The sequence below is a fragment of the Podarcis erhardii genome (genome assembly GCF_964252035.2).
Source record: "Podarcis erhardii genome assembly, chromosome: 14".
Taxonomy (NCBI): Eukaryota; Metazoa; Chordata; class Lepidosauria; order Squamata; family Lacertidae; genus Podarcis; species Podarcis erhardii.
The window spans coordinates 364443-384848 of record NC_138503.1 but is presented as its reverse complement, the minus strand read 5'-3'; the positions used below and the strand labels follow the sequence as shown (position 1 = coordinate 384848).

The window sequence follows — 20406 nt, the reverse complement described above, 5'->3', positions numbered from 1 at the left end:
CCACCTTCGCGCCTGTTGCTGCTGTGGTCGCGCGTGAGGCAGAAGCGGCAAGCTGCAGTTCGTCGCCCACGAGAGGCTCCGCTTGGCTTCCGCAGCCCACCCGCACCATCCCTCCTCCAAGGGGCACGAGAGGAAGGCCACTGGGGGAGAAAGGCAGGTGAGGGCGGGGCGGGGCGGGGGGCAGGGCTGCCCCCTGGGGAGAGCGGGGTCGAGAGAGAGTGGGCGGGAGAAAGAGAGAGGGCCAGCCTGGCTCGGCACGTCTCTGCTGGCCCAACGTCGCAGCGCCTCTTCCCCCCTTTCCCCTCCTCTTCCTGTCCTCTTGCCTCTTCCGGTGGCACCTCCTTCCGGTAATCCTACCCACGCCCAACATGGCGGCAGCACAGCCTCTTCCGCCCGTTTCCCTCCCCTTCCTGTCCTCTTGCCTCTCCTCCGGTGGCACCTCCTTCCGGTACCCCTGCCCTCGCCCAACATGGCGGCAGCACAGCCTCTTCCGCCCGTTTCCCTCCCCTTCCTGTCCTCTTGCCTCTCCTCCGGTGGCACCTCCTTCCGGTACCCCTCCCTTCGCCCAACATGGCGGTAGCACAGCCTCTTGCGCCCTTCCGAGCTAGGAGTGCAGAAAAAGGTGAAACTGCCATCAAAAGGAGAGGAGGAGTGAGTGAGTGAGTGAGTGAGTGAGTGAGTGAGTGAGTGAGTGAGACAGGGAGCATCCTAGAATGGTAGAGATGGAAGGGGAACCCAAGGGTCATCTAGTCCAACCCTCTGTAAAGAAGCTCAGAGTTACAAAACCCAGGTCTTCTTTGACAATTCTATGGGAGTTGAGAGTTTCTACATTCATCAGTGTGTTCATGTTTTTACCTTTTATTGAAAGCGGCCACAAGTGACTTGGGAAACACAGCCAGATGGGCGGAGTATAAATAATAAAATTATATTGCTCCTGCTGCTGTTCTTTTACTGTAACTCAAACCCAACCCTATCCCAAACCTTAATCCTAATGCTCACCCTAACTCAATCCTAACCCTCACCCTCACCCTAGTGCTCACTTAACTCTAACCCCAACCCTAATGTTAACTCAAACCCAACCCTATCCTGAACCTTAACCCAAACTTAAGCCTAAACCTAAACCTAAACCTAATTTAATCCTAAGCCTAAACCTAACCTTAACCCTAACTCTAATTTAAACATAACACTTGTCTTAACCCTAACCCTAATTGTAATCATTACTCTAATTCTGCCCCTAACCCTAACTCAAACCCAACCCTAACCCTAAAGGTGCAAGAAGTCTCTGTGGGTTAGTGGGTAAGGGGTAAGGGGTGTCCTAGGGTTTAGGAGTCAGGGTCAGGTTGGGGGTAGGGTTTAGGGTTATGGTATAAGGTTAGGATGGACTGGGACACGGATGGTGCTGTGGTCTATACCACAGAGCCTAGGGCTTGCCAATCAGAAGGTCTGTGGTTCAAATCCCCGCGACGGGGTGAGCTCCCATTGCTCGGTCCCTGCTCCTGCCAACCTAGCAGTTTGAAAGCACATCAAGTGCAAGTAGATAAATAGCAGGAAGGTAAACGGCGCTTCCATGTGCTGCTCTGGTTCGCCAGAAGCGGCTTAGTCATGCTGGTCACATGACCCGGAAGCTGTCTGCAGACAAACACTGGTTCCCTCAGCCAGTAAAGCAAGATGAGTGCCATAACCCCAGAGTCAGGGGCCAGGGCCACAGCAATATATCCTCCTATATGCTCAATTTGCAAACTGAATCAGGAACTCTGCATCTGCAGTTTGTGAAGGGATGAAAAAAGAAACCTGCACAGAACTATGCAGTTAAGGTCAACTGCTATCTGGCCCTCAGCTGACTATTGGTATGGGATAGAGCATCCCATTCCGGTCACTGAATGGGCAAAGTGCCCAACATTATGATAGGCTGCTTTGTGTGGAGGGAATTGGACCTTAGATTTGTCATGGAACCCTTATCAGGGAAGGACCTTGAACTGGTCTGATTGAGTTTGGGATTTGACCAAATTTGGTATGCAGCTCTACTGCATACTGCTAGCTATATCTATATATTTGCACTTTCAAAGACTACAGGCTAACTGGCAATCTATACTTGGAACATTATCCTTTTTTTAAATTAAAACATATTTTTATTAAGTTTTACATAACAAATTTAAATTCAGACATTAAACACCCACATCATCATTTAGGATTCCCTGAATCCTTTGACTCCCCTCCACTCTTCCATGTTTACCATTATCAATCTTCCCCCCCCCCAGCTGCTTCCCTTATTTTATCTATTTTTAAAAATAAAAATAATCTATTTCCACCATAGTTTTTTGTACATTACAAGCATTTCTGAAATCCTGCCAAAGTTTTTAGTTGCTTACAGTTGCTTAGATACAATATAATTTTTTTCCATTCTTTCTTAAAATTACTCTCTTCCTGGTTTCTGATTTTCCCAGTCAATTTCGCCATTTTGGCGTAGTCTATCATCTTTATCAACAATTCATCTCTGCTCAGGACTTTATCTTCTTTCCAGTAGTATCCACGCTGCTGTCATCGCGTACATACCGTAAATAGTCATTTCTGCTCTTTCGGAATTTCTGCACCTAAAATACCTCGTGTTATGTATTGAAGTTCTCACCCTGGCCACCAGGAGTATCGTGTATATAGTTTTCACTCAGGTCCACGTCAGTTACTTTAGGCGGGAAACCCTGGGTTGTTGTTGCTACAGTGTTGACAGCCGGCTTGCCTATACAAGCAGGCCGGCTGAGCTGTTTGCTGTTCAGTTCTGTTCCAGCTTACAAATAAGGAGCTGCTTTGGAGAAATTGCTGCGTCTGCTATGTCTACCCACTATTAAACACCTAATAAAAGACTGGATTTTTTGCAAACGTTACTTTAAACATTTTTTTTCAATTCATTATAGAAGAGTAGCCAGTAGGGACATGACACCTCATGATATAATTCCAAATTCGGCAGAGAGAAGCCACCTCTTTCTTTAGTATCTGTTAATAGTTTGTATTTAATCCTTGGTTTCTTCCCCTGCCAGATAATTTTAGATACATCTTTTTGCCACTGTTTGAAGCTCCACTGACCACAGGTATTGTTTGAAATAAAAATAAAATTCTTGGCAATACTGTACATTCATTTTCATAACTGAAATTCTTCCCCAAAGTGATAAATTCATCCTTCCCCAGACATCCGTAATTTCTTTATCTCTTTCCACATTGTTACATAGTTATCCTTAAAAATATTTCTATTCTTGACTGTTAGCCATACCTTCACCTTTCCCCTCAATTACCAATTGTATTGCTAGTTGTAGCTCTTTTTTATTTTGTTCTGTCGTATTTTTCACCAGTACTTTTGTTTTATTTTTATTTAACTTGAATCCTGCCACCTGTCCGAACTCAGATATTTTGTATATTTGGTATACTCGCCAACATGTTTCCTACAAGGTCATCTGCAAATGATCTCATTTTATATGCTTTGCACCCATCTGTTATACCTTTTATTTCTTCATCAGATCTTTTGTTCCTTGCCAGGGTCTCTAATACTAAAATAAACAATAACGGTGACAGGTGTCAACCCTATCTTGTCCCTTTTGTAATTTTACATTATCCTGTGCCTCATTACACCAATACATTGTAAAGGGACCCTGAACTTTTAAGTCCAGTCGCAGACGACTCTGGGGTTGTGGTGCTCATCTCGCTTTACTGGCCGAGGAAGCCGGCGTTTGTCCGCAGACTGCTTCTGGGTCATGTGGCCAGCATGACAAAGCCACTTCTGGCGAACCAGAGCGGCACACGGAAACACCGTTTACGTTTCCGCCAAAGTGGTATCTATTTATCCTCTTGCACTTTGATGTGCTTTCAAGCTGCTAGGTTGGCAGGAGCTGGGACGGAGCAATGGGAGCTCATCCCGTTGCGGGGATTTGAACCGCCGACCTTCTGATTGGCAAGCCCATGTCCCTCCCAATTGTAAAAAGACACACTTTCTAAATGAAGACATGGCTTGCCCATTCTGGTTCTCACCATATATGTAAGCTTAACCAAGCATACTCTGTCTCAGATTCTAGCTTAAGCTTAACCAAGCATACTCTGTCCCAGATTCTAGCATTCTCTCATAGCTGGTGTTTTCATCCCACCCACCTCCTACCTCCATGGTGTAGTTTTTAGAAATAATAGTTCCAGGAGCAGTTAAGAAGTGTTGCATTAATTTCCTGTCCTCTCTTAGTACAGTTTCTTTAACATATCTGAGTAGTTAAATTAGAGGATCCATGGACAAAAGTATACTTTGCCTATCTGATTAAATCATAGTTTGGTTTTGTCTTTTTTGTTTTGTTTTTAAAAACTTCTTCTTGCCTCCTATCGGATTCAGCACCCTGTTTCCCAACTGCCCATGCCTTTCATGGCTAAGTGTCCCTGCTCTTTCCATCTCAATCCCTTGGCAAGTGGCTCCCAAGAAAAAAATGGCAGGAACAGAAGCAAGGATGGCACTGTCAGATAAAGAGTTGGGGGTTAGGGGTTGCAGTTGGGGCTGGGGTTGGGTTAGGGGTCAGGGGTCAGAGTCTAGGGTTGGGGTTTAGGGTCAAGGTCTTGGGTAGGGTTTTAGGGTTAGGTTAAGTGTAGGTGTAAGTGTTAAGGGTTGGGTTGGAGGTTAGAGGTCAGGGTAAGTATCAGAGTCTAGGGTAGGGGGTTTGGGTTAGGGTTATGGTTGGTTTAGGGTTAGGGTTAGGGGTCAGGGTCTAGGTTAGGGGTTTAGAGTTTAGGGTTGGGGTTCAGGGTTAGGGGTTAGGTTTAGGGTTGGGGGTCAGGATCAGAATCTAGGGTAGGGGTTTAGGGTTAAGGTTAAGGGTAAGAGTTGGGGTTAGGGTTTAGGGTTACGGCTAGAGTTAAGTGGTTATTGGTTGTGGGTTAGGTTGGGTTGTGGGTTAGGTTAGGGTAAAGGGTTTTTGGGTTTGGGGTCAGGGTTTAGGGTTAGGGTTTATGATTTAGGGTTGGGTTATGGGTTAAGGGTTTTCGGTTAGGGTTTAGAGTTAGGGGTTAGAAGTTAGGGGTCAGTCAGAGTCTAGGGCAGGAGTTTAGGGTTAGGATTTTGGGCTAGGTTTAAGGGGTTAGTGTTTGAGGTTGTGGGTTGGGGTTACAACAGGGGTCGGCAACCTAAGGCAAGCAGCCCATGAGGGTTGTTTAACCGGCCCATGGACCCCCGCCGCCCCCTCGGGGACCCCCACCGCCCGCTTGGTTGCCATGGAGCAGAGTAGGGACGCTGGACAGCTTCCCATTGACTGCAGGAAGCTCCTGCAGGTGCCCGCCTCCTCCACACCGGAAGGAGTGCCGAAAATAGCGTTTGCACATGCCCCCCCACCACATATACTCGGGCTCTACCGCGGCGTGTGGGACCATGAACCACCCCAAGCCACAAAAGTTTTGCCAACCCCTGGGTTACAACTTTACAAGTGGTTAGAGCAAGTGGCCGGGATGCAGTGCCTAGTGGTTAGAGTGAGTGGTTGGGGAGCATTGCCCAGTGGTTAGAGCGAGTGGCTGGGAAGCATTGCCTAGGGGTTAGAGTGAGTTGATGGGAAGCATCACCTAATGGTTAGAGTGAGTCGTTTGAAAGCATCAACTAGTTGTTAGAGTGAGTTGATGGGAAGCTTAGAGCGAGTGGCTCAGAAGCAAGCAGCAACTCCTCTTCTCCCAGTCAGTTAAAGGGTATTGCAAGGTGTCCTTCGTGGCATAACTTGCAACTGCAGGAGAGGTGTGGATCCCTCTCCTATACCTAAATATCCCTTAGGAGCCCTCTGCAGCGTCTGCAGCACGGAGGGTAGAAGAAGAATGGCAAAAGAGGGCAGAAATAGAATAGCCAGGATGGGGGAACTGCATGTGGAGAGGCTGCGGGTGCCTGGCAGAATCTCTATGGTGGAAAAGGGCGGCTATTGTTGCCGTCGCTATTTTGAATGAACAAAATAATACAGTATATGGAAGTGCCTCCATTTTTAAAGATGGCAGTTGTTGCCAGCGGCACCATTTTGTGTCAGGGAAATAGATGCCGGAAGCGCCTCCATTTTGAAAGACGACAGCTATTGCAGACGGTGCCATTTTGCGTGAGTGATGTCTGAAGCGCCAGGCGGATTAGCTAACCCTTTCCTCTCCGAGTCGCTCGAGGGCTGTCTTCCCGTGTTTCCCGTTAGGGCATGGTGGATGCCCAGTCCCAAAAGGTACCGCTCAAAAGTGCCTGACGTGAACTGTGGTCCGTTGTCGGAGACAAGGACATCAGGACACCCATGCGTCGCAAAGAGGCCTCACAGCACCCGGATGACGGCCTCGGTAGTGGTGGAGGGCATCAGGGCCACCTCCAGCCATTTGGAATAGGCGTCCACCACTACCATAAAGGTCCAGCTGCGAAAGGGGCCAGCCAGATTGATGTGCACCCTTTACCAGGTTGTCTTGGGCATTTCCCAGGTGTGTCCCTTAGCTGCCGGTGGCGCAGGCCTTGATTCTTGGCACGCTTGACAGGCGGAAACCCAGGCAGTGATGGCATCGTCCATGTTAGGCCACCAGACGTAACACCGAGCCAACGCCTTCATTTTGACGATTCCCGGGTGGCCAACGTGCAGAGCCTCCAGGACACGTTGACGGAGTCTTTGGGGAATCACGACACGGTCTCCCCACAGCAGACAGCCGCGATGAGCCGAGAGTTCATGTTGTCTGGTTGCGAATGGCTGGAATTCCGGGTCTTCCACAAATGCTGGAAGAGGGCAGCGGCTGAGGGCGTCGGCATTTCCCTGGGCGATGGATGAGCCGGTAGTGGTAGGCAGCCAGGAAAACAGTCCATCGCAGCATGCACGGCGAGAGGACCAGTGGAGTTGGACAATCACCGGCGAGGAGGCCCAGGAGTGGCTTGTGGTCAGTGATGAGGTCAAAAGTCCTGCCGTAGAGGTATTCATGGAACCTCTTCACTCCAGCCACAAGCGCCAGTGCCTCCTTGTTGAGCTGGCTGTAATTCCGTTCAGTCAGAGATAGCGTCCTTGAAAAGTAGGCGAGCGGTGCTTCTCTTCTGTCTGGAAAACGGTGACTAAGGACAGCGCCGATGCCAAAAGGTGAGGTGTCGCAGGCAAGGACCAGCGGCCTGGCTTCACTGTACTGTACCAGCACACTGTCCGATGAAAGGAGAGCCTTGACCGCTTTGAAGGCCGCCGTCTCCCGATGACCCCAGGACCAAGGTGTCTTTGTGCTGAGGAGTCGGTGAAGAGGCTCAGCCACCATGGCTTTGTGGGGCAGGAACATGTTATAAAAGTTCAGCAGTCCCAGGAACGCCTGCAACTCCGTCTTGTTCTTTGGGATGGGGGCCTGCTGGATAACCCAGATCTTGGATGTGGTAGGGTGAAGGCCGGAGGCGTTGATAAGATAGCCCAGGAACTCCACCTGTGGAACGGCGATCTGGCACTTCTCCCTCTTTACCTTGAGCCCAGCCTCCTGGAACCTGGTCAGCACGGTGCGGAGGCGCTCAAACAGCTGCTGGTGTGAGTCTGCAGACACAAAGGCATCATCTAAATATGGTACCATGTCAGGAAGCCCTTACAGGAGACGCTTCATAAGGCTTTGGAAGATGCCAGGAGCCACACTCTCCCCAAACTGCAACTGGCAGCAACGGAATGCCCCTCGGTGGGTGACGATCGTCTGGGCTTCAGCAGTGGCATCATCAACGGTCAATTGTTGATAGGCTTGGGCAAGGTCCAGCTTAGCAAAGACCGTACCCTCACCCAGGGAATGCAGCAGGTGTTGGACAACAGGAACCGGATAAGCGTGCTGCTGAAGTGCCCTGTTGATTGTGCACTTGTAGTCAGCCCAGATTCTCACCGACCCGTCTGGCTTGACAGGCATGACGATGGGGGTTTCCCACTTGGCATGGTCAACTGGCTCCAAAACTCCTTGGGTGATCAGCTTGTCCAGTTGTTCATCCACCTTAGCCTTGAGAGCAAAGGGCACCCGGCATGGCTTTAGCTTGATGGGGGCAACTTGTGGATCAAGGCTAAAGGAAATGGGCGTACCTGTATATTGCCCCAAAGTGCCATCAAAAACCTCAGCAAAGTCTTTGACCAGACCCTCAGTCTCTGCGTTAGAGATACAGTTGATGCCGGTGACTTCCAGGCCAAGGGCATCAAACCAGTCTAGCCCTAGGAGGCTTGGCCGCTGACCTTCGACCACCACCAGTCGGAGCAGGCCCGAAAAATCCTTGAAGGCGATCCGGAACCGGCCAACGCCTACCACGGGAATGTCGTTTCCCTGGTCGTTTCTCAGGTGTATGCGGTGAGAGTCGAGTTGCCTTTTGGACACTGGGTACCAGTCTTTTGATGGTGCTCCAAGACATGATGGACAGGGCAGACCCGGTGTCCCTTCAATGAGCACCGTGACGTTCAGCTTGCATCGTGTAGGCGAGTCAGTTTGGCCAATCGTGCTTCCAGACGGGCAGCGGCAGTTGGTGAGAGCGAAACAGCTTTCCTTGGCTGACTGGAGTGAAGACTTGGACTTGCGAGTCAGTGAAAGGGGGGTGTCAGATGGAGCCGATCGGCAGACCTTAGCGATGTGGTCCCTTCTGGAACACTCCGACAGATGGCATCTCTGAATCGACACTTAGCATGGGAATGGTTGCCTCCGCAGCCGGCACATTCCGATTGGCCCTTGGACTTCTTTGAGAACTTTCTGCACTCCCGCTTTGTCTGGTGCACATCATCGTCTTCACTGGAGGATGCCTCATCACTGCTGGCCTCTTCGTGATGCACTGGAACTGGCTTCCTAGCAAGACGCAGGCTGCTGGCCTTGCGGATCTCCTGCTGGCCAAGACAAGGCTGCTGGCCTTGCAGATCTCCTGGGCAGAGCGTTCGGCAGCTTCCGAGGCCACGGCCTCCTCAGTGGCTTTCTGCAGCGTGAGGTCTGGCTTGGCGAGGAGACGCCGTTGCAGACGGATGTCCTGGACCCCACAGACGATTCGATCCATTAGGGCATCATCTAAGTCTCAGAACACAGTGCTCTAGCCAGAACAGTCAGCTCTGAATTGGTTCTGTTCAGTGATTTTGCTCAGTGATTTTGCTCAGTGATTCAGCTCATTTCAGAGGGTGGCCGCATCTGGCTGTGCTCTGATATCCATCGATCCCATCCTCATCACCAGTGTTACGTTGTGGGCGAACATATCAGACGACACAGCGATTCTTCAAGCAGCTCTTGTTTATTCAGAGGCAGAACAGAACTGAACTGAAGAGCTCAGTCAGCCTGCTTATATAGAGCTCCAGAACAATGTATCTGTAGCAACTTTCTAAAACTATCCAATCACTGAACGTCACTTTCGATCCTTCATTTGCACACAAACTATCCAATCACTGAATGTCACTTTCGATCCTTCATTTGCATAACTATGAATGGATAACTATGGATGAAGTATCCCCCTGCTGGCCCAGGGTGAGAACTTCAGTATATAACAGTTCCCCCAGCAACATTACTCACAGTTTGCTCTGTTTCAGTGCTAGGAATGAGGGTGTTGGCTTTCTGCTGCTTCTCTGCGTTGGAGGAATTGTGAGTCCCAATTACGCTGTTTTGGGTCAATGCATCATTTTTTCCTTCTAGCAGGCATAATTGGCAGCGGGGTGAGCTCCCGTTGCTCAGTCCCTGCTCCTGCCAACCTAGCAGTTCGAAAGCATGTCAAAGTGCAAGTAGATAAATAGGTACCGCTCCGGCGGGAAGGTAAACGGCGTTTCCGTGCGCTGCTCTAGTTTGCCAGATGCGGCTTAGTCATGCTGGCCACATGACCCGGAAGCTGTACACTGGCTCCATCGGCCAATAAAGCCAGATGAGCGCGCAATCTCAGTTGGCCACGACTGGACCTAATGGTCAGGGGTCCCTTTACCTTTTGTCAGATCAAGGCCAGGTCTTATATTCAATGGATGAAAGCTGTGCGTTAGTTGGAAAGACTGCAATCTATCTTCTTTAGCGTTCCTTGTTATGCTAAATCGAGTTGAGCCATAAAACAGTAGATAATAAAACAGTAAAACAATAAACCATTAGGCTAAAAGCAAAGGAAACAAAATGACAACTAAAAATATAAACATAGGGTCAGAAGATGGCTAAAACCTAATTAAAAGCTTAATTGAAGACGGGAGGTTCTGGCTAGGCTGCTACCTCCGTCGCCATTTTGGCTCACAAATGTTTGTTTGCAGCTGCTGCTGTTGTTTTTATTGTTGGTTGCTGCTGTGCACATGTCCTAGGGGTCCTAGGAGGCCATTTTGGATGAAGGCAGAGTGACCAGAAAAAGGCGCTACCAGAGGAGAGGCAAACGAAGACATGCCACCACCGCCATATTGGTTGAGGGCAGTCGGGCCTAGCCTGGCCATTTTGTGGCGCTGGTCTCCCTTCGTGAGGTGGGCGCCTCATCTCTTGAGGGGTCCCAGGAGAAGTTGGGGGTCCCTGCGGAAAAGGAAGGGCGGAGGGAACCCTCAGGGAGGAGTTCCAACAGTGCCTTAGGTGCCTTGGCCTTTCTCTGGTTTGTTGTTCTGTTTGTTGGGCCTTGGTCTTTCTCTAGTTTGTTGTTGCTGCTGCTGTTATCATCATTATCCTTAGTATTATCCTTATTCTCCTCTTCCTTGCAGCATTTCCCTGAGCACTGTTTCTAAGCTCCTTCAGGAGCAGCCCAGGTAGACTGCCACTGGCACGGGAGGCTCCGCCTGGGAGAAGAAGCGCCTAGGAGGCCAGGGTAGCCCCACTCCTGTTCCCCTGGGCGTCTTTTGGGGTACAGGAGCCAAAGTCCTGATTTCTGCCTCCGCCCTGCTAGCCTTTGGCCCTCCTCACCCTGCCGGCTTGCAGATAAGGTGGGGGCGAAGGCCTGCTGGGTGCTGCTGTGAGGACGGCGCGCCTGAGGGTGCTGTGGGGTGCCCTGCTGGGCTGGGGTGAGCCAGTGGGTGATGGGAGAGGGGGGGCTGTGAATCCCATCCCTCTCTCTGTGTTTTTTATCTTTCTCTCTCCTCCCTCTCTCATTTCCCAAAGAAGTCCTGGGAATTATAGCTCTGAGCTTCCTTGCAGTGGGTTGGACTAGATGCCCCTTGATGCCCCTTCCATGTCTCCCATGCTCCCTGTCTCTCTCACTCTTACTCTCCTTTTAATGGCACTTCCTCCGTTTTTTCCCTAGCTGGGCCTCCATTTCTTAGGAACCCAAGTGCTGGTGCCTGCAACTTTGCCTGCGACCGCTGGGATTGCTCTAATGAGATCCATTGACACCAGTTTTGGTGTCACCAAAGGAATCAGGGAGATGTGCTTCAATTCCCCTCGCAGATAGTATTTAACCCATCACGGCATCTCTCAAAGCACCCTGGGAGTGGGGGGAGAGAATATTCTGCACAACCTTTCCCAAGGGCACTCTGGGAGTTATAGCTCTGAGAGGGTCTCTTTGGGAAACAGAACAAACTACAGTTCCCACGATGTCCCCCAAAGCACCCTGGGAACTATTGCTTGCTCTGGGTGTTGAGGGTTGTGAATCCCTTGACAGATCTAGTTCCCAAGCCCATTTCTCTTCCTAGGGAACTGGGAACTGTAGTTCATGGGAGGAACAACACTTGGTGCCCTGAAATCTGGGAACTGTAGCTTGCTCAGGGCGCCTGATTCCTTCTTCTAGGCTACTGGAATAGGCTGGCACAGCCGAGTGTTGCTTTGGCCTGTGACTCTGAAGGCACCGCCTGCAGCTGGGAGGACGTCAGCATGTCTGGGTACTGGTGGCACCCAGGGTGGGGCGGAGGCTGGGTGCGCGGCCCCAACTCCCCCTTCAACCACACGCTGGGCACCGACCAGGGTAAACTTGCTTCATTTGAAAGGCAAGGAAGCATTGCTTAGCAGTTAGAGCACCCCTTTGACCTGGCACCCCCAACCAGGCTGGTACATGAGCACCTTGGAGCAGCGAACCAAGCCGCCTGACTCCACTCCCTGACCGTGAGTGACGCAGCCACAGGCTGTGAACTCTGCACCTGGTACAGTATGACCGAGAAAGGTAAGCTTGGGGCACTGGTCGGAAAACCAACAGGCGCAGAGCCATGTACTTGGCCTTTTTCCCTGTGTGGAGGAAATGCCACCAGGCACAGTTGTCATAATTCCGTATTGATATCACATATTACATTTCTAAGCTGCAGGACATATCGTGGTGATATCATATAATTATTATGTATTGATTTCCAGACCACTGACCCGCCTGGTAGGGCCAGCATAATGAAATACAGTGGTGCCCTGCAAGACGAAATTAATTCGTTCCGCAATTTTTGTCGTCTAGCGAATTTTTCGTCTTGCGAAGCACGAAATCCCATAGGAATGCATTGAAAATCAATTAATGCGTTCCTATGGTCAAAAAAAGTCCAAACAAAGCCAAATTTGGTACAACAACAGTTTATTAACTGCTCTTTAAAGTCACACATACTGTAAAGAGCAGTTCAAAAATTGAAGGGAAAATAAATTAACTTTATAAACATGACAGAAAAACATTTAAAAATCAACAAAGTGTACAGTACATTTTCTAAGACTCTGGGGGACCACTCGAAGAAGGCTCCTCTTCCACTCTTTGCTTCTTGGTCAAGAACCTGTCCATAGTCTGCTGCTTTATCCGCCTTTTCAGTAGCTCCCTGAAAGACGACATGACCCTCGTATCATAAAAGTTCCCAGCGTCATGTGCCACGTGCTTCTCATGGTGGTGTAGATCTGCAAAAGTCTGCACCTCCTTCCACTTCTGGCAAATGTCCCTCAGTCTTTCGGAGGACAGCCGTTCCTCAGTTGCTTCCTCCTCTTCCAGTGAGGCCTGCTCCTGCGCAGCCTCTGCCTGCAGTTCGACCAGCTCCACGGTGGTCAGCTCGTCGTCGTGCCCCTCCACCAGCTCGCAGACGTCCTCCTCCGTGACCTCCAGGCCCATGGTCCTCCCCAAGGCAACAATGTCCTGCACCACTGTTGACTCTGGTGCATCAGAGTCACTTGGTGCCACACAGTCCGGCCACAGGCTGCGCCAAGCGCAATTCAAATTTCTCTGGCTGATCCCTTTCCAGGCCGTGTTGACCATCTTCAAGCAGGTGACGATGTCGAAGTGGTCCTTCCAGAATTCCCGCAGGGTGATGGTGGTGCAGTCAGTCACCTCGAAGCATCGCCTGAAAAGCTCCTTGGTGTAGAGTTTTTTGAAATTGGCGATGACCTGCTGATCCATCGGCTGGAGCAGTGGCGTGGTGTTAGGCGGCAGGAACATGATGTTGATGAAGCTGAACTCCTCCAACAAGTCCACCTCAAGGCCTTTAGGATGGGCAGGAGCATTGTCCATCAGAAGCAAAGCCTTCAGCGGCAGGTCGTTGTCCAGCAGGTACTGCTTGACAGCAGGGCCAAAAGCAAGATTGACCCAGTCCACAAACAGCACACGTGTGACCCAAGCCTTGCTGTTGGATCGCCACATGACACTCAGCCGCTCCTTGTCGATCTTGTGTCTCTTGAAGGCCCGTGGGTTCTCCGAGTGGTACACCAGCAGGGGCTTGATCTTCAGGTCGCCGCTTGCGTTGGCACAGAAGAGGAGGGTCAGGCGGTCCTTCATGGGCTTGTGGCCAGGCAGCCTGGACTCCTCCTGAGTGATGAAAGTCCTTTTGGGCATCCTCTTCCAAAACAGCCCGGTCTCGTCGCAGTTGAAGACCTGCTGCGGAACGTAGCCCTCCGTCGTCACAACCTCCAGGAACTCCGCTGCAAAGTCTTCAGCCGCAGGAACATCAGAACTGGCAGCCTCTCCATGCCTGACCACGCTGTGGATGCCAGATCTTGTCTTGAACCGGTCAAACCAACCTCTGCTAGCCTTGAAGACTTCTGGCTCGGCTGAGGTTCCTGGCTGTTCCCGGATGAGGTCAGCGTGCAAGGCCTTGGCCTTCTCACAAATGACGGCCTCAGACACTGTGTCCCCTGCACGCTGCTTCTCTTCTATCCAGATGAGCAGCAACTTCTCGACCTCCTCCAGGACAGCTGGGCGGTTCTTCACGATCCTGGTGACTCCCTTGGCTGCATCAGTCGCCAGGATCTTCTCCCTCATCTTCAGGATGGTCCCGATGGTCGATGGGTTCCTGCCGTACTCCCTGGCGATGTCCGTCACACGCATTCCGCCGTCGTGCTTCCAGATGATCTCCTTCTTCATTTCCAGCGTCACCTTCTCCTTCTTCCTCTCGCCGGCCACCGCAGCAGCAGTCTTCTTGGGTCCCATGGCAGCACAGCTCCTACCTTCGTAAACTCAGAAAAGAAAAAAAAATCAGTGATGTGCTTCAAACCCAAAAAATACAAAAGCAGCCAGCCACCCACCACACAGAAATTAAAACCCAGAACCAAGGCCTTGAATCCCAAGCACCCCAACCCCAAATCCAAAATCCAAAAACCCCCAAAAAAGGTTTAAAAGTTTAGCTTACCAAATGGATGAAAGAGAAGTTCTGGAAAAGCTTCAACAATCAACCACCGAAGTCCTCAGAAACCTCAAATGGCTGCAAAATAAGTTTAGGAAAAGCTTCAAAAATCACCAATGTCTTCAAAAACCTCAACTGCTCCCACAGACACGCACCAACCCACCCACAACACAGAAATTGCAAACCCCTCCCCAACTGCTCCCCCAGCCCCTCCCCAACTGCTGCAAACCCCTCCCCAACTGCTTCCCCACCCAGACAAAAAAAAATTTCAAAAAATAACAACATGGCCAGCACTCAGAAATTCAAACTCAGAAAATTTTTCAAAAAAAACCAACCTGGCCCAGTGGTCACAGAAAATCATAAAAATTCCCCCAAAAACCCCACATGGTCCCAGATTTCTGCAGAAACCTCCCCAACTGTTCCCCTAGCCAGCCAGCACTCAGAAATTCAAACTCAGAAAAAAAATTGAAAATAAACAACCATGCCTCGTGGTCACAGAAAATCATAAAAATTCCCCAAAAAACCCCACATGGTCCCAGATTTCTGCAGAAACCTCCCCAACTGTTCCCCTAGCCAGCCAGCACTCAGAAATTCAAACTCAGAAAAAAAAAAATTGAAAATAAACAACCATGCCTCGTGGTCACAGAAAATCATAAAAATTCCCCAAAAAACCCCACATGGTCCCAGATTTCTGCAGAAACCTCCCCAACTGTTCCCCTAGCCAGCCAGCACTCAGAAATTCAAACTCAGAAAAAAAAAATTGAAAATAAACAACCATGCCTCGTGGTCACAGAAAATCATAAAAATTCCCCAAAAAACCCCACATGGTCCCAGATTTCTGCAGAAACCTCCCCAACTGTTCCCCTAGCCAGCCAGCACTCAGAAATTCAAACTCAGAAAAAAAAAATTGAAAATAAACAACCATGCCTCGTGGTCACAGAAAATCATAAAAATTCCCCAAAAAACCCCACATGGTCCCAGATTTCTGCAGAAACTTCCCCAACTGTTCCCCTAGCCAGCCAGCACTCAGAAATTCAAACTCAGAAAAAAAAAATTGAAAATAAACAACCATGCCTAGTGGTCACAGAAAATCATAAAAATTCCCCAAAAAACCCCACATGGTCCCAGATTTCTGCAGAAACCTCCCCAACTGTTCCCCTAGCCAGCCAGCACTCAGAAATTCAAACTCAGAAAAATTTTCCAAAAAAAACCAACCTGGCCCAGTGGTCACAGAAAATCATAAAAATTCCCAAAAAAACCCCACATGGTCCCAGATTTCTGCAGAAACCTCCTCAACTGTTCCCCTAGCCAGCCAGCACTCAGAAATTCAAACTCAGAAAAAAAAAATTGAAAATAAACAACCATGCCTAGTGGTCACAGAAAATCATAAAAATTCCCCAAAAAACCCCACATGGTCCCAGATTTCTGCAGAAACCTCCCCAACTGTTCCCCTAGCCAGCCAGCACTCAGAAATTCAAACTCAGAAAAATTTTCAAAAAAAAACCAACCTGGCCCAGTGGTCACAGAAAATCATAAAAATTCCCAAAAAAGGCCCACAAGCCCCCAGATTATCGCAAACCCCTTCCCAACACCAAGTCCTTGAATCCCAAACACCCCAACCCAAAATCCAAAACCCCCCAAAAAAGTTTTAAAAGTTTAACTTACCAAATGGATGAAAGAGAAGTTCTGGAAAAGTTCTGGAAAAGTTTTGGAAAATCTTCAAAAGTGAGCAAAGTCTGAGAAAAGGCTACCAAACCACGCGCTAACAGTTGCTCCTCGAAGTCAAGTCGCAACTGCAGCTGCTCAAGCTAAGCACCCTTGGTTTTAACGGTTTTTACACAAAGGAAACAAAGTCGCGAGACGTTTTCGTTTTGCGAAGGAAGCCCATAGGGGAATTCGTCTTGCGAGGCAAATCGCGGATGAAAAAACCTTTCGTCTAGCGAGTTTTTTGTCTTGCGAGGCATTCGTCTTGCGGGGCACTACTGTACCATTCTTATCATGAAATTTACTGATGCCCTGCTTCCCGTCCCCCTTTGGGATTCCTGGTAGCTGACCGATAAAAATGAGAGCGGTTGAGGCTAGATGTCGTTCTGCAATTCTCGCAGGGGTCAGGCTAGATGACCCCCCGCGACCCATCTCCTCTGTTTATATATCTATGGTTCCCACCTGCAGGGGTCAGGCTAGATGACCCCTGGTTTCTCACCCCTCCGCCCTTCCTGTGCAGGACTCAACGGGAGCTTCCCTGTGGAGCTGAGCCACGGCGACCACATTGTCCCCTGTGACGAAGCCCTGCCTCATCCTCAGGCACCTGGCGCCCCCTGCTGGCCTACACCGGAAGAGTCCACAGTGCTTTCCAGGTAGGTCTTGGGCTCCTCGCCCTCCCCGGCCGGCTCCTTATCTGGAGCATGTCAAGAGCGCAGGTGACCTTCTCCTCGGTGAGTGTGGCACTGGACAACATGTAGTTCATGAACTGTGGCCCCCAAAGTAAAGCTTTATTTTCCGCCTCCCCAAAACCTGGCCAACCAGATAGATTGCTTGGAGGCATCTCATTAACCGTTCCAACATTTCCAAGTCCCCAGAGCTGCACCCCAGGCAAGCCATGCCTGCCAAGCAGCTGCATGGCCCCTGCCCACACCGAGGACTGTGGCGACAGTGGAGATGAACGGGGTTGCGGTGACCGGTCAAGGGGGCATTCGAGGCCAGGGGAACATTGACACCACCGGAAGGGAGGGGGTTACCAGGAAACCTCCCAACCAGGCCAAAGCATTTGAGGAGGGTGCAGAGTATGCTAGCTGAAATGGGGCTTACCCTGGGGGAAATCCTGAGCACAAGTTGCAAGTTGGTGGCCACCACTGCCTTTTATAGCACAGAGTTCCATAATGTGCGCTTTGTAGAGAAGTACTTCCTTTCTTTGATGTGTCCTGAATCTTCCAGCGTCCAGCTCCGTGTGTTCTACCGTCATGAGAGGGAGAAAAACTTTCCTCTACCTGCTTTCTCCAGGCCATGTCTCATTGGCCTGGAGAAATCACATCTTTGCACAATTTAATGCACAAACAGTCAAAGAACAAATAGGAAATAGGAACAAATAGGAAAACATCCCTCATTTGTGTTGTTGGGATAAATTTATTTAACACTCTGACGAACTCACCTGCCAAAACACAGGACAATATCAACAATCCAGCACAGAAAATTTTACCCATGGTGTTGTGTTTTTGCAGAATCAGCTAAAACAGAAGGAGAGGTCACCCATTACCTGTAAGGGAGCAAATACTCCTTTGAGAAGTTTGTCCCGAAATGGAAGGCAGACAAGTTTCTGTAATTCTCTTCTTTGGGAAGTTGGTGTCATGCAGGTGGCCTTGGGGAGCTGGATGCAAAGGAGGCACGTCCCAGGCCTTTGAACTGCAACAAGGACAACCTGGGAGCATCTCTCACCTACTGTGCCTGCATCTCCTCACTCTCTCAATCGCTCCGCTCCCAGCCGAGAACAAAGACCAACCTCTCTTGTGGGGTTAATGTTACACATGGTGTTCCCATTATGTAGGGACTGGTGATTCGCTTCATCATTAGGGTCCAGACTGAGGTTCCCAGGGTGGCATGTGGACTCCATGGCACCCTCAGACACCCTTTTTAGCACCCACCAAGGCCCCCTGACTCTTTTAAAAAAGTTTCCCCAAAATCTGTTACGTTTTTACAGTGCTACAAGACCATTTGTTTTGGCAGTTGAGGGATTATTTCTTTATTTCTTTATTTTGCCCTTTATTTTACACCACTGTAAATTATTAAATAATAAAAAATGGTGTTTGTTATTTAGATCAATCCATATAGCGCATTGAGCACAAGACTCTTAATCTCAGGGCCATCCTTTGAGCCCCATATTCCCAGAGTTCCCTGGCAAGAAGGGAACCCCACCCCTAACCAAATCCTAACCCTAACCCAGGGGTTGGCAAGGTTTACCGGCCATGGGCCAGATCACTCCCACAGAAATCGCATCTGTGCATGTCTGCGGCGCTGGAAATTGCTTCTGCGCATGCCCAGATACCGAAAATCACTGGGACAGCTCAGTCTGCAGAGCAGGAGACTTTCCATCTTAAAATCCTGGGTTTGAGGGGGCAAAAAGATTATTCCCTTGCAGAGGGTTGGACTACAAAAGGACCTTTGCTTTCCTGCTCTCGCCCAAACTGGGAAACTCCCATCGGAAAGTGCTCTGACCTTTCTCTTTTTCTTCATAGGGGTTTTCACACCATACAGTATCTGCTTTCTGACTGGGCTTGGTTTAAAAGCCTCCCAAGTATTCCTTGGATCGAGCAGTGCTAATATTTGCTTGCTAATCTTTCCACCAAAGCTGGCTGGCTTCTGGATTAAACACTGGATGAAATGCAGATTATGTTCTGTATTTAAAAGAAATGTCAAATCAATAAAAAAAATTCAAGAGAAACGCTAAAAATATAATTGAGACAAGACAATTTAAGGAAAATTCACCAGAAAGTATTCCTCTTTGTTGCGGTTAGTGGTTGTGGACATGGCATAACATTACAGCACATGACTCCACCCCGCAAGAATTATGGGAACTGTAGTTTGCCCTAAACTATAAGTCTCAGCACAAGACATGACTGGCTTATCATAGAGACCACTGCATGCAAAAACTTGCGCCTCATATTTACCCTGGGATCCCAACCACCTTTGCCCAGGACACTGGACTCAGCTCTACGGCTACAAATATGACATTTGAAGTATGTTTAAGGTGCATTATACAAATGTGACACTAGATGGCGATTGTGAGCTTATGGCAAATTCAATATATTCTTTGAAACGCTTTTTTAAAAAAAGGGTTTTCATTTTTAGATTCCACCACTCACACAGGGTCAATGGAGTTGCTGTCCATCTGAAGATCATAATGCCTTTTGTGCCTATATCAATCCCTCAGGTGGTAAAATCAAAGAAGTACAAAATATTTTACAACTATATCTATATATATATGAGGAGCCTTTGCTGGAAGGCTGCGGCACTATGCACACTTACCTGGGAATCAAACTCACTGAACTCCAAAGAACTTCTGAGTGACTATAAAGGCCTAAAATTTTGACCAAGACTCATCTCAGACTCGTGGGTATGAGTCACATGTTGCGTGAAAGATTCCTGGATGACCCTTGGGGTCTCTTCCAACTCTACAATTAGCAAAGTATACATAAATAAAAAATAAAAATGTGCTTTTAATGAAAGGGCTTCTGCTGTACTGTTTTTATTGCCATTATTAGTTTGGTTTTACAAGATTTTAATATGTATACACACACAGTTTTAATTCTATCAGTGTTTAATTGCTTTTTAATTGTAGATTCCCCCCCCCTCCGGTTTTAGCTTGTCTTCTTTTCATCCGTAAACTGCCTTGGGTCCCCATCAGGGGAAAAGGCAGGGTACAAATAATTATAATAATAATTTCAAACTGGGCATTTTTTGTTTCCAATATACAATGCTGGCAAGAGAGAAAGGCCACCCATAACTTAGAGTGCAGAGGTGAAACAAGCATATGATCCCCCAATGAAGGGTGTCATAGAAATTTAATAAAATTAGTTTAATCAGTTGCCTTGACCTGCTTGGCTGAAAAATCTTGCATGGCTTCTGGAAGACCCAGTGGAGGCCGCAGTTGAACTGGGGGGCGGGCGACACCTGCAAACACCTGGCCCATTGTCCCAGGCCTCCTTGCCACTGACATCATTTCACCCATGATGATGTCATCAATAATGCTGTGACCTCCAGGTGCTTGGGGTCCCCTAGAAACACTGGTGAGGGGAGCTTTCATTTTCTTTTCCCACTGAGGATTGGAAAGAGTTGAAAGATTAGAAATATTTGAAAAAGATGGAGAAGATCCGGTAAGACTATTCAAACTGGCTGTCTCTGGTTGCTAACCTTCATTTTGGCAGATTATTATCAAACTGCCCTGGCTTCTTTTTTTGATGTGTGGGGGGGGGGGAGGATCATAGTGGTTTACATA

The 20406-nt window shown here is 49.0% G+C and overlaps 1 long non-coding RNA gene across 3 annotated transcripts; it reads left to right on the top strand.

Annotated features, from left to right (window-relative positions):
• The first annotated feature begins 6 nt into the window (after positions 1-6).
• Positions 7-19228, top strand: LOC309328936. Of its 3 annotated transcripts, XR_014150914.1 has the most exons (3): positions 7-157; positions 11639-12007; positions 16642-19228. It is a non-coding gene; the product is annotated as an uncharacterized lncRNA (long non-coding RNA). The 3 variants fall into 3 exon arrangements; XR_014150915.1 differs by lacking the exons at positions 7-157; positions 11639-12007 and adding an exon at positions 168-622; XR_014150916.1 differs by lacking the exon at positions 7-157 and having other exon boundaries at positions 10933-12007.
• The last annotated feature ends 1178 nt before the right edge of the window (positions 19229-20406 follow it).